At 39.8% G+C, this 15,206-nt stretch overlaps 1 protein-coding gene across 12 annotated transcripts in view; it reads right to left on the reverse strand.

Moving 5' to 3' along the window:
* The window catches only part of CSNK1G3 (casein kinase 1 gamma 3), a 135,060-nt gene that overhangs the window by 102,338 nt on the left and 17,516 nt on the right, over positions 1–15,206 (reverse strand). For 9 of the 12 annotated variants that reach the window (XM_062189251.1, XM_062189252.1, XM_062189244.1 and 6 more), the window contains exon 3: positions 3,538–3,619. The exons of the other annotated variants lie outside the window; for them this stretch is intronic. The gene's annotated coding sequence lies outside the window, so the exon portion shown is untranslated. The remainder of the gene's footprint in view (positions 1–3,537; positions 3,620–15,206) is intronic. 12 annotated transcript variants of the gene reach the window in all.

The raw sequence follows: 15,206 nt of genomic DNA on the forward strand, positions 1-15,206 counted from the left end.
ATCAGATAACAAGCAGTCCAAACTGTGATCCCTGGGAAAAGACACACAGGTGGGTCCCACCTTCACCCAAGCTCAGGATAATTTCCTGACCTCAGCATGAGGCTCAGGCAGCACACACAGACCACAGACCACAGAGTTAAAGCTGTTGGAAAGAGTGGAATTTGCAGGACACAGTACCAAACGTGAGGGTGTTCCAGAGTGGGTGACGATGAGAAGGCAGCAGGCCAGAAAACTGGGTGACATGTGTAAAGGAGAATACTCTGAAACACCCTGCAGATAACGGGTAATGAGATACTGGAGGCTGCACAGGACTGAGGGACTTTATGGTCTGGTGCAGCCTGCTGAGGAGCCTTAAGGAGATCCCAGGCACCCAGCTGAGGCATTACAAAGACCAAGTCTCACAAGTGAGGCCCATGCTCTCAAGTACAGACTACTCCAGACCAGCCTAACTAAAACTGAAAACCAAGCCTACAAAGGATTAAGAATAGCTCCCCATAACTTAACTGTGTCAACATTCTCAAAAATACCAGGACTCTCAATAATGTTGAATTTACAATGTAAGCCATCTAACTGCAAACTGTAGAACACGCAAAGAAGCAATAAATGTGACCCACAGTCAGGAAACAAAGATGTCAAAGGCTCAAGAAACCCCTGATGTTTGAGAAGACAAGATTTCAAAGCTTCTAAATCACAGATGAGTCCCATTAACTGAAGAAAAGCAATACTACAGTAAAAAAATTTTCGAATGATGGATGAAAACATCCCAATTTGGTCAAATATCAGCCTACAAATTGAAGATACTCTAGCAATCCGATCATAAGAGAGAAATGCAAAGAAACTAAAACTAGGCACAACATAGCCAAAACACACACACACAAACACACACACATAAAATCAATCACTGGAAGCAGACCAAAAAGCTTCATGTCATATAGTGAAACTAAACTTTTCATCAGTAATAGTGGTGTCCCACAAGAAAAAAGAAAGGTATTTTTTGAGCAATGAAGGGTACAGGTTAAAAAAAAATTCCAATCCAGAATTATATTTCAAACCTGAAACAAGGTTTGAAACAAATCATTTTCAGATGAAGAGAGCTTAAAAATTAGTCACCAGCAAACCTGCACAAGAAGAAATATTTTTAAATAGTCTTTTAAGTAGAAGTAAATCAGATGAAACCAGGCGGAAATGTGAAATGTCAGGAAGAATGAAGTGCACTGGAAACAGGAAATGTATGGGTATTCTTCTCCTTTAAAATAAATTGCTACTTAAAATATAAATAATGCATTACTGTCACTTATAACTTATGTGGAAGTAAAATATATGACACCCTAAATGTAAATAGTTACACTGTTTTAAGATTACACTGTTTTATATCTATCTAAAAGAGATTTTAGGTATTTACACCACAAAAAAATGACATGTATATGATAATGACTATGGTAAAACATGCACACAGGGCTGGCGCCACACACAGGTTAAGCTGCCACCTGCAATGCTGGCATCCTGCATGAGCATCAGGTCACACGCCAAGAATCCACCTCCAATCCAGCTCCCTACTAATGCACCTGGGAAACCAGCCCAAGATGGCATAAGGGCTTGGGCCCCTGCCACCCATATGGAAGACCTTGAAAGAGTTCCAGGCTCCTGGTCTTGGCCTGGCCCATCCTCAGCCACTGCAGCCATTTGTGGAGTGAACCAGCATATGGAAGATTTCTCTGTGTCACTCCAACATTCAATCAAATAATAAGAAAGTCTTTAAAACTAAAAATACTATACATGACATATACAATTTTTGTCAAAAAATAATTAAGAAAAAGATGAGAAGTTTTGAAAGTCTTATATTTGCCAAGGGTTGATATAGTTCCAAATTAATCCTGAGTAGCCAGTAATAAGCTGAGAATATACACTATAATATTTAGAACAAACCTAATATATAAGTTAAATACAACAGGATTAGCTAAAAAGCCAAGAAAAGAAATGAAACTGAATATTAAACATTATTTGGTTAAAACAAAAGAGAAACAAGACATATGAGAGCAAAAGAGTACTACACTAGACTTAAAAACACACATATACTGCAATAGACCAATTTTTTCCAAAAAAGGCAAAAATTCTCAGACTATATTAAAAAGCAAGACTCAACTTTAAGCTGAAGAAACAACTTCAAAATTAAAGATAGACAGATTGAAGAAAGACTGAAGAAGAAGCTCCTCATTTTAGTCAGGAAAAACCCCACCCACTGCAGCCATATGGGGAGTGAACCAGTGGATGGAAGATCTCTATCTTTGTCTCTCCCTCTCTCTTTCCGTAACTCTGCCTTTTAAATAAATAAATAAATCTTTTTCAAAAAATATAACATCTGGGCCGGCACCGCGGCTCACTAGGCTAATCCTCCACCTGCGGCGCCGGCACTCCAGGTTCTAGTCCCAGTTGGGGCGCAGGATTCTGTTCCGGTTGCTCTTCTTCCAGTCCAGCTCTCTGCTGGGGCCCAGGAAGGCAGTGAGGATGGTCCAAGTGTTTGGGCCCTGCACCTGCATGGGAGACCAGGAAGCACCTGGCTCCTTGCTTCAGATGGGTGCAGCGCGCCGGTTGTAGCGGCCATTTGGGGGGTGAACCAACAGAAGGAAGACCTTTCTGTCTCTCTCTTACTCTTCCTGTCCAAAAAAAAAAGTATAACATCCAAAACTACAAAATAAAATTTTCTTTCAAGGTTCACCTACAAAGATTAAATGCCAGCCATTTCTGAAATAAGGCTCAAATAACTGGAATATTACAAGAATTTTATTTGATCAAAAAAAGCATTCAAAATCATTAATTATAATATAGCTATAAAATCATCAAACATCCGAAAACTAAGCACACTTTTAAATACTTCATTAGTGGAAAACGAAATCAGAAAAAAATTTTAACAGAATAATGAAATACCAGATTTTAAATTTTGTAGAGTGAAACTAAAGCAGTGCCTAGAAGGAAAATAGAAGTTTTAAATGCTTATATTAAAACAGAATTTTTTAGTCAAGCTAGAAAGAGAACAAACTGGACATAAGAGAAAGTACTTTAATACAGCTATTACTAATATTCCATGGGCTTAGGGGAAATATCATCTTAATAAGTGAAAACACAGCAATTCTCAACTGACAAACTGAAAAAAATCAAGTCAACAACTACAAAACAGAGAACCTAAAATAAAAAGAATCACATTTGAAATGAAAATTTTCACTGAATACATTCAGCAGCAAACTGCATAAAGAGGAAGATACCAATGACGCTAAAGGGAAATCCACAGAAACTGTCCAGAGGGCAAAATTAATACAATACAGTAGGAAACAGAACACAATAGAGAAATGAAGCCAAACTGACACTTTGAAAAAAATTCAGTGAAATAGGTAACTTCTTGCAAAAATGATCATGCACAAAAAAATTATATACAAACCATCAGTAACAAGAATGAAAAAAGATATCTAAAAAATATTATGAATAGTAAAAGGATAAAGGACTACTATTAACAACTTTATGCCAATAAAGTCAATGACTTACATGAAAAGCAACCAACTCCAAACAATATGTTCACAGGTGGAATCGATAAGTCAGTCCTAAAATTGATATGGAAATACAGAATCTAGAATAAATCAACAGAAGAAAAACAAAGTCAACAGACTCATACTATCTAATTTCAAGACTTATTAAAGAATTATGGTAATCAAGGCTATGTGGAAGTTCCATAAAAATAGACAAATAGATGAATGAAACAATACAGATTCCAGAAACAGATCCACAGGTATACAACTGATTTTTCATTAAGGCACCAAGTCAATTCAATAGTGTCAAGAAAGCATTTTTAACATGGTGCCAGAATAATCATTTCTCTAACATGGAGAAAATGAATTTGAATGCTAGATCACTGCATGAATGAAAGAATGAATAAACAATCTGAAATGGATTCTAGAGCTAAACACCAAGTCAGAATCATAGAGGATTTCTCTGCGACTCAAAGTAACCAAAAACTTCTCAGTTTTTCATACAAGAAAAAAGAAATAAGTAGAACTTCATGAAAATTAAAAACACCCATTCATCAAAAAATAGCATTAAGACAATTACCAGAAACACTAGAGAATGCAAGTATTGTATGACATAACTACAAGTGTGTATAAATACACTGAAACTGAATGAGACAGGTAATTCATTTTTTTAAAAGATTTGTTTATTTACTTGAAAGTCAGAGTTACACGGGGAGGAGAAGGGAGGGTAGAGGTGGGGAAGGGAGAGAAGTCTTCCAGTCGATGGTTCACTCCCCAATTGGCCACAAGGTCAGAGCTGCACCGACCTGAAGCCAGTAGCCAGGAGTTTCTTCTGGGTCTCCCACATGGGTACAGGGGCCAAAAGCATTTTCTACTGCTTTCCTAGTCCATAGAAGAGAGCTGGATCGGAAGTGGAGCAGCCAGGTCTTGAACCAGTGTCCATATGGGATGCTGGCACTGCAGGCAGTGGCTTTATCCGCTATGCCACAGCGCCAGCCCCAAGGTAATTCCATTTTATAAACATGGAAACAATTGAATATATTTCTCAAATAACTTACACATGAAGCCAATAAGCATATAAAGTAGTAATCAATGTCATTTCTAATAATGCAAGAATAAATTAAAACCATAATGAAACATCATGTCACACCCATCAAAATGGCCAACATTTAGGCCGGCGCCGCGGCTCACTAGGCTAATCCTCCGCCTTGCGGCGCCGGCACACCGGGTTCTAGTCCCGGTCGGGGCACCGATCCTGTCCCGGTTGCCCCTCTTCCAGGCCAGCTCTCTGCTGTGGCCAGGAGTGCAGTGGAGGATGGCCCAAGTGCGGCCATTGGAGGGTGAACCAACGGCAAAAGGAAGACCTTCCTCTCTGTCTCTCTCTCTCACTGTCCACTCTCCCTGTCAAAAAAATAAATAAATAAATAAATAAAAAATTTTAAAAAAAAATGGCCAACATTTAAAAGACTGACAATATCAAATGCTGACAAAAATGAAAAACAACTAGAAAGCTTATAAATGGCTTCATGGGATTATAAAGCCATATGACTGTGGGAAACATTGTGACATGTTCTTAAAAAAGTGAAACATACACCTATGCTACCACCTATTGATGCCATTCTTAGGAATCGCCCCAACAGAATGAAAGACTTGTACACCAATGTTTATAGCAACATTAGTCACAACAGCCAAAAATCAAAAATATTCCAATATCCACTGACAAAATAGATAAGTAAACATTTGTCAAAATCCATCAAACTACATATAAAATCTATGCATTGTATTATATGTAAATTACCCCCTCACTGTGATTTTTCATAACATACTCCAAAACTGAATTTCATACGTCAGAATTCCTGTTTTCCTCACTATACCATCACTATGAAATCTACCTAAAAACATTACTTTCTTTTAAACAGTTAATGAGCAGCATCTTATCTGGCGGATTTTTCATCAGAATCCTGTAGTTTATTTAGAAGGATGTAATTTCCCTTTGGCAAATTTTTGTGTTATCTTCAGCAACTAATTTTTCATTTATGTTTATTTAATGACTCAAGTATCTAAAACACATTCTAACACTTTTTCTGTGAAGTTTGTACCTAAATATGTTTATGCACAGAAATATTTGCAGGTTGATTTGTTTCATACAGGAAGGTCTGAAGATACAAAACAGTCCCACAACAAAGAGACCATTTAAAAGCATATCATACATTGAAAGACTTCAGTGTCCCTCCCTTGACATCCTCCACCCTACATAAACCCTGGAGGGCAAAGGATAGCAAAATGAGTGAGGAGAAAAGTCAAGTATAGAACTCCAACTCCCTTCCTTAAAAGAGGGTCCACAGTAAGGACCCAAGCCTGGAAACAGGAAGAGAGGAGACAGAGGTAGGAAGAAACGATGAATTAACTCAAAATGAAGTCAAAATGCAACAGGGCGTGAGCCTTTGGCCTAGCAGTTAAGACGCCCACATTCCACACTGTAGTGCCTAGGTCAGTGTCCAGCTCTGGTTCCTGGCTCACTTCTTGCTAATGCAGAGCCTGGGAAGCATTGGTGAGGGCTCAAGCACTTGAATTCCTGACTGCCAAGTAACAGTCCTGGATTGAGTTCCCAGCTTCTGGCTTCAACTTGGCCCAGCCACCTTGGGCTCCTGGGGAGTGAACCAGTAAACGGGAGCTCCTCTCCCCTCCCCCTCCCCCTCCCCCTCCCCCTCTGTGTATGTGTGTCTGTGTGTGTGTCTCTCTCTCTTTTTCTTTTTTAATGGTTAGTCAAGGAGTGATTTTAATGCCTGAAAATGCAACTATTTCCCAAACTGGAATATTCTAAAACTTCATGACAAGAAATCAGTGAAAATTGACTAGACTAACCTTCATGAGGGTGAAAAGTATAAATATGACAAAAGTGGTTAGTGAGAAATGACACCATTTCCTGTTGTACTCCATCCAGTTCAACATATACATAAATTTCTAAGAATAGATTTTTTTAAGGTTTTAAAAATACTGTTAACAATTTAATATTTTAAATATTATCTTTTTAAAAGCTTCAAATATTGCTAGCATTTTCCCTATTATAGCACCTATCAAACAATATTACAATTGCCTATATGTTTGTCAATAACAGGAGTCAATCAACTGTAGCCTACAGGATAAATCCAGTCCAATTCCTATTTTTGTACAGACTTCCATCTAAGAATGGACTTTATGTTTTGATATAGTTGTAAAACAGTTATGAGCAGTATTTTGTAACCTTTGGAAATCATAAGAAATTTGAATTTTAGTATCCACAACAAGGGCTGTGCAGAAATGAAGCCATACACACTCACTCCAGATGCTATGCTGCCTTCTTGCTGCATGAGCTGAGCAGCTCAGACAGCATGTGGTGCTCCTATCACCTCCCTCTGCTCCTCAGAGCATCCTCAACTGCAGGGGTACAGGGACAACCTGACAGTTTACAGGCCACACTATCGCCACACCCTGACAAAGTATCATTGTGTTCCTTTTTTATTATCAGTGCATATTCATCATGTCAAAGCCAGAAGAGAAAAGTGGACTTTGTCACACTTTCAAGGCACAGTGGAGGACTGTTATCAAATTACACGGGAAAGCATTGTGTTTATTGCACAATGACACATGCTAAAAATACAATCTACTTGGACATGACCAAATATATTAGTAGTCTATTGCTGAGTAACAAATTACCAACAACACAGAGGTTCAAGACAACACTTTGTTATTACCGCACACTTTCTGAGGATCAGAAGCCTGTGCACAGCTTAGCTGAGTCACTTGCTCAGGTTGTATTCAAGGCCTAGGCTGCATTCCCTTATGAAGGCTCAAATTGGGGGTAGGGGATCCTCTTGCAAGCTCCTGCAGACGGTGGGAAGAATTCAGGCCCTGCAGTGTCCATCTGGGTGCCACCACCCTGTCCTAAGAGTCACATGGAGGCTACTCTGATTTTATAGGCTTTCTTCCGTTCCTCACCAACATGGTCAATTATTTCTTCAAGCCCCTAAAAGGAAGACCTAGCTGCAATTGTCTAAGATTGAGGCTTTCTTTTTTTTAACAGGCAGAGTGGACAGTGAGAGAAGAGAGAGACAGAGAGAAAGGTCTTCCTTTTCCATTGGTTCACCCCCCAATGGCCACTGCGCTGCGCTGATCCACACCGCACTGATCCGAAGCCAGGAGCCAGGTGCTTCTCCTGGTCTCCCATGCGGGTACAGGGCCCAAGTACTTGGGCCATCCTCCACTGCACTCCTGGGCCAGAGCAGAGAGCTGGACTGGTAATGGAGCAACCGGAATAGAATCCAGTGCCCCAACCGGGACTAGAACTTGGGGTGCCGGCACCGCGGGTGGAGGATTAGCCTATTGAGCCACGGTGCCGGCCTAAGATTGCGCTTTAGCTAAGGTAACCTTCTCTTGCACCTAAGACCCAGGTTCTATACTCTGCTGCAATACTCCAAATTTGCAAAGTCTTGGGATCCTTGCTGTCTGCTTCCAGACCATTTCATGCTGCTTGCCTATCATTTTAACAGAGCATAGATTAGACAAGAGAAATCGTAGAAACCCAGTTTAGCTAGCAACTATTTGCGGCCTTGGGCAAGGGACTTAATCTAACCTTACTTTAATAATTACAAATAGCAGGAGTAGGGTAGAAGATTTATAATGGCATTCTCACATTATGCACAGTAGTACAATTTTCCGTTGTATTTGATAACAAGGATTCTATTATATGTCACCTTATTATCCCTGAATGTAGCACACTGCCCACAAGCTAGTATGGTTAAATACATATTATACATCAATAAGTAAGTTCTTTCTATTTTGAACATTTCTAGTAAGTAAGCCCTAGCACAGCTCCCAGAGATTTATGAAGAAATGAAAAACAAAGCAAATCCAAATCCAGAAATATCAACCTAATCCTTCCTTCTCAAACAGGAACTGACAGTCCAGCATCAGCAGTGATGCCGATGTGTGGAGCAGTGGTTAAGCCACCACTTCGCACACCTGCCTCATTTACCTGAGTGCCGGAATTCAGAATCCAGGAATGAGTCCTAGTTCTGTCTTCCTGCAAACACACATCCTGGGAGGCAGGAGGTCCTGGCTCAAGGATGTAGGTCCCTATCACCCCACACAGGAGACCTGGAGGCTTCTGGCTTCAGTCTGCCCCAGTCCCAGCTGTTGCAGGCCCCTGGGAGTGAACTAGAGGATGGAAGATCTGTCCCAGTCTCACTCTCTTTCTGACTTTCATGTAAGTAAAACTAATTAAACAAACAAAAAAAAATTTTTTAAAGTTTAAAGGATCGCTAGATAAGTGAACATATCTAACATGAAAGGCAACTATACTCCCAAAAGGGCGGGGGGGGGGGGGGTGATGAAAACAGCTAGCTCCTCAGAAGCTTTGGAAAGTACAACAGAATAAAGAATAATACATTATGGGCTGGCATTGTAGTACAGAGGATTAGGCCATTGTCTGTAATGCTGGCATCCAATAAGGGCACCAGTTTGAGACCCAGCTGCACCACTCCCAATCCAGATCCCTGCTAACGCACCTGGGGAAGCAGTGTAAAATGCCAAAAGTGCTTGGGAGCCTGGCTCCATGTGGAAAACACAAATGGAGCTTGTGGCCCTGGGTTTGGTCTGGTCCACAATTGGCTACTGCAGCCATTTGGGGAATGATCCAGCAGATGGAAAATCTGTCTCTCTCTCTCTCTCAGATATCTCTTTGCTTGCTGGCTCTTTGTCCCTCTCTCTTTCTCGGTCAGCTTTTCAGATAAAAAATCTGTTTTCCCTTAGCTGGAACAAAAATGGGCTACAGAATGCTAAACAGGAAAGAAAAGTAACCCTGGCATACTGCTTGGTTCTAGAGCTCATCAAAGTATGCTCAATTGAGTCTCAACATTTAGAACGAATCTTACTAAAAAAATCAAGAGGAATGTCATAAAAAAAGAAAATAAATGTTATTGACTTCGACAGTGTTAAAATAACACAACAACTGACAGAAGCTCAACTGTTCCCGCTGCACATGTAAGGTAGAGGGAAGGACAGGGGAAAGAGTAACTGCACCTCAAGCAGTGCAGAGTTAAGGTGAAAACTGACTACAACAAGAAACACAGGGGAGAACTTTAAAGTGTCCACAGTAAGTAACACATGAAGTATACATAATAACTATGAAAACATTTAAAGAAAGATGGAGAACTGGGAATATGAGCTAAAATCTCATCATATTTGATGGAGATTTAAAAGATAAATGCAGGGGCTGGCGCTGTGGGGTAACAGGTAAAGCTGCTACCTGCAGTGCCAGCATCCCATATGCACACTGGTTCAAGTCCCGGCTGCTCCACTTCCGATCCAGTTCCCTGCTAATGTGCCAAGCAGCGGAAGATGGCACCAGTCCTTGGGCGCCTTCATCCACATGGGATACCTGGAAGAAGCTCCAGTTTCCTGGCTTCAGATCGGCCCGGCTCTGGCCTTTTCAGCCATTTGGGTAGTGAACCAGCGGTTGGAAGAGCTCGCTCTCTCCGCCTCTGCCTCTTTGTAACTCTTTCAAATAAATAAATAATTTTTTCTAAAAAATTTTAAAATGGAAAAATTTTAGAAGTATCAAAGAGACAAGTGTATGCATGCTGCTTGGTATCATGAAAGTAACCACCTAAAATATTTAAAATAAATAATTAAAGTTCTTTCATCAACTGAAAAATTCAAAGATTAGCAATATATTGCTTATGTATTTCCACATTTTATTCTCTGTATGTAGGCTTTAGTTTAATAAACATTTTCTAGTATCAACAAACAAGAAGCTTTCATTCTAAAAACCACTGTCAAAGCCAGCATATTTTCAATGATGGGACAGAAACATACTAAGTGTCTCTACAACTCATAGTTTAGATACCCTTAGCATTTTTTGAAGAGATACTCAGTATTTTTCAATAGATTATCCAATGATTATCTGACCCTAAAAAAGTTAAGAACATTGAAAAGAACACTTTTTTTCTTAATCACTGCGTGGTTTTCTAAATAATTCTTAGAAACATCCTAAAAACTAAGTAGCATCTGTATTTATTTAAAAGCCAATCTCCTTCCAAAAAAAAGTATTTAGGGCAATTTACAATGTGTGCACTACAAAAGGACTGGAGAAAGACTTACATAAAGAAACCAGGAAGGAAAAAAAGTATTGCTAGAAATAAAACCATGTAAAGTTAATATACCATATAGTTCAGTACACACACACAAGTTTCTCTCTTTATCTTCTTAGTAGCCAAGCAGAAAATGGAAATACAATCAGTTACAAGATTCAGAGCTTCTGTTGTAGCAACACAAGTTGCTAAAAAGACCCAGGAACAGCCCCAGCAATAGATGACAGCTGGGAACGTGGCCAACAGTAAAAACTGAAAATCTGCCTCAGAAAAGATTCAAGTCAAAAGATACAGGTGGAAAATGGAAAAATACATCTCAATAACATAAAAACTATGCATCCATAGAAACAAACACTCCCAAGAGAAGTCTCACAAAAATATGCCATGCTTAAAGTTTCCTGTAATGCAAAATAATTACTTATACTGCTTAATGATATTCTAATTTTTATGAGAAATTGTTCCTTTAACTGAAAACCTTATTTCTGCTACTACCAAAACTAATAAACAGGTAATAGGATCAATGTGCATAAAGTTACATGAGTAGGCATGAGTAGTAATAAAGCATTTACAACAATATTTGCTTCTATAATTATTCTCAGCTGACTTATTTTAGAAATCTAAATTAAAGACAGGAAAATCATCAAAAGTATGCTTTTTAAAATTACCCCTGAGAATAAACAAATATGAACAATTAATTGCCTTGCTTTCAGAAATAATTATAATTTTGACCTGGTAGCATCCACTGATATAGAAAAAAATGAGCTGCGAAATACAGAGAAAATAAGACGCGCTCTGATGAGGAGAGCAGAAACGCAGGCTGGCATATGTCTCATCCGATGACCACTGATCAATCCACAAAACAGAAAATCAGATTCTTTGATCTGCACAGCCAGTAATGCAGGGTTTTACGGAGCCAACTGACCTCCTTAAGGCTGTGACCAGACAAAACACAGAAAGCAATCTGAGCATGTACCAGTATAGCACATTCCCAAAAAACACCATAAAGACCTCACTGAAATTTTCAAATGCACACCAGTGACAAACTCTAATTTTTTATATGACTAGTAATATTATTCCTGGCTTCCAAAATCCTGTTGCAAAGGAAATGCCGAGTACCCCATAACACTGAGCATCAAGATTTTCTACAGATATCCTTTTCATGGTTACCGCGATATTCAATATTTCTGCAAAAACAAAGTCACAGCAAATGGAAATTGGAGAATCAAATTTTATGTTCAAATGCTACTTGTCAAAGCACTGGATTTCCTGCTGCTTTACTATTCCAAATGAAAAGTCCATTAGTATATGAAATTATTCATGCAGTGTTTCAAATGCTACGTTCAGTCTCTATAAAAAGGTCACTACAATGTACGTCCTCAAACCTCCCTGGAGTGTAAATGAGTAAGGCTGTTCCTAAAGTGGGGGCTGGCCCTTCCAGCACACGCTTCCACAGCACCAAGTGTCCCAGCTACTGCTTCTGGCATTAGCTCAACTGTAGTTGTCTAAGAAAAGAATAAACACTTATTTTTAAAAGCTAAATCATTTACTATAATGTCAAAAATGGAGATCAATTTCTCTAATTACATACTACAGAAGCTTTTCTTAGAAAGATTTTATAACTATCATCGACACATTTTATATTTTCACAACTTGATTTCAGTCATTTCCCTGTGTATTCCTATTAAGATCCAGGAATTTCCAGCTTTTAAAAACTACCACCCAGATCTTTTAGTGTTCTCCAAACTGGGGATCAGGATTCATTAGCGGGAAAGTAAGCGAATATAAAGGGTCTCAAGAGTGTTTTACAAATAGTGTGGAACAGAAAATATGGTGCGCATGTATAATAAAGATAAGTCATACTTAATGATATTTTCATTCTTTAAATGAATGTGTATGTATACATGTATACACACACATACACACACACATACATGGAAGACCCAGAAAAAGCTCCTGGCTGCTGGCTTGGGCCTGACTCAGCCCTGTCTGTTGCAGCCATTGGGAAGCGAACCAGCGGACAGAAGTCTCATTCCTTCTCTCTCACTTTCACTCTCTCTCTCTCCATCTCTCTGTAACTCTGCCTTTCAAATAAATAAATAAATCATGAAAAAATCATTACTCTGGGTTGTGGTCAATAAACATTTCTACAATTTGAAAGCTACTACTATATAGGCCGGCGCCACGGCTCACTAGGCTAATCCTCCACCTGCGGTGCCGGCACCCTAGGTTCTAGTCCCAGTTGGGGCTCCGGTTCTGTCCCGGTTGCTCCTCTTCCAGTCCAGCTCTCTGCTGTGGCCCGGAAGGCAGTGGAGGATGGCCCAGGTGCTTGGGCCCCTGCACCCACATGGGAGACCAGGAGGAAGGTCCTGGCTCCTGGCTTCGGATCGGCACAGCACACCGGCCGCAACACGCCAGCCATAGCAGCCACTTGGGGGGTGAACCAACGGAAAAAGGAAGACCTTTCTCTCTGTCTCTCCCTCTCTCTCTCACTGTCTAACTCTGCCTGTCAAAAATAAATAAATTAATTAATTAATTTAAAAAAAAAGAAAGCTACTATATAATGGCATGGAGTATCAAAACACACTCTTATAATTTGGCATAATTAAGCCAGTTTTTAAATGAGAAACTTCACTAAAATCTAAATTTCCTCAGTAAACATAAATATTACTGGAAGTCTAATTAAATTAATATTCTAATTAATCGAGGTTTGACTGTTCTCCGTAGACAGGATAGAACTGTTTCACAGGTTTTCAAAACACCTTTTGTGTCATCTATTCCCAATTTCTCAATTGAATCTACATTCTCATTGGTGTCTTAATAGGTAGAAGGGAAAGAAATGTTCAATTTAAAAATGGTCAGCCTATTAAGTATTATATTTTAAGATGCACAGATTTCCCTTATCTCCTGTCTTTAAGAATCTGGGCTGGCATGGTTGCACACTGTGTAAAATCACCCACTGAAATGTCGGCATCCCACACGGGCTCAGGTACAGTTCGTTTCCCAGATGTTCCACTTCTGATACAGGTCCCTGGCAATGGCCTGGGAAAAGCGTGGAAGATGGCTCGAGTGTTTGGGCCCCTGCCACTTGTGTGGGAGACCTAGAAGTAGCTCCTGGCTCTTGGCTTTGCCCTGGACCAGCCCTGGCCATTGTAGCCATCTGGGGAGGGAACCAGAAGATGGAAGATCTCTGTATGTGTGTGTGTCTCTCCTATCTAATTCTGACTTTCAGATAAAATAAGTAAGTCTTAAAAAAAGAATGACAGGAATCAAAGCCTGAACAGAGGTCACACTAACTTCACATTACTGAAATCCTCACCACACTAACTTCTACAGCAGGTCATCTCATTTACCCATAACCACAAACTTAACTGCAAACCCTAATCATAACAATAATAGCAAATTTAAACTGTACACCATCAGGGAAAGAAGTTCTGATTCATTCTATTGAGTATTTACCCTGTGCCAGATTTAGCCTAGGTACTAGAAATACAGTAATGAATGTGTCCCTCAAAAATGGTCTCATCAGACTTCATAGCACACCACTTTTTAATGAATATTTTTATACTAATTAAAAACAATATTCCGCAGTAGTACCTTAGGAAAACCAAAGCAGTTCATTTGCAATATTTATGTCTTATAAACCCACTGTAATTAGAATTATCAGACACTGAACTACTGCTCATAGGAAAAACACAAGGGGAGTGGGTTCCTTCCAGTGGCCCTCACCACAAGATTTTCACTAAGCAGGCAATATATAACCATGTTGATGGGTGTGGGTGTGTAGGTGTGTGTGTGTGTTCAAACACTTCACTTAGCATATATTACTGACTCAATAACAATGAACTCACAGCCAACAGCATCCTATCATAAATCCACTGAGCTTATTAAAAATGCATTTTCTTCATAAGACACATCACAGCTCTCTCATTTTTAGGAACACCAGACAGCACTTCAAAATTAAGCCTGGGCCACAGATTTGGAGTTACAAATAAATTTTAGGAAGCAGGCAAATATGGAAATTTCAAATAATGAGGCTGAACTCTAACTGATGAAGAAAATTTTCTCTATAAAAATAGTTTAGGGGCTAAGAAATTTTGGCACAGCGGGTTAATATGCGACACCACCATCCCACATGAACACCAGTTCTAGTCCTGACTGTTCCACTTTCAATCCAGCTCCCTGCTAAGATGCCTAGAAAAGCAGTACAAGATGGTCACGTGTTTGGGTCCCTACCACCAACATGACCAGGTTGGAGTTCCAGGTTCCCAGCTTCCACCTGGCCCAGCTCAACTGTTGAGACCACTTTGAGAGTAAACCAGTGGATGGAAGATCTCTCTCTCTCTCTCTCTCTCTCTCTCTCTCTCTGTTCCAGTGGCTGGCATTTTGGCACAGTGGATTAAGCCACTACTTGTGACACCAATTTGGGTCCAGGCTACTCTGCTTCATACCCAGCTTCTCACTAACACACCTAGCAGGGCAGTAGATGATAACCAAGCACTTGGGCCCCTGGCATCCATGTGGGAGAACCAGTGAAGTTCCAGGCTCCCGGTTTCAGGGG

This window comes from Lepus europaeus, chromosome 4 (assembly GCF_033115175.1).
Source record: "Lepus europaeus isolate LE1 chromosome 4, mLepTim1.pri, whole genome shotgun sequence".
NCBI classification, from domain to species: Eukaryota; Metazoa; Chordata; class Mammalia; order Lagomorpha; family Leporidae; genus Lepus; species Lepus europaeus.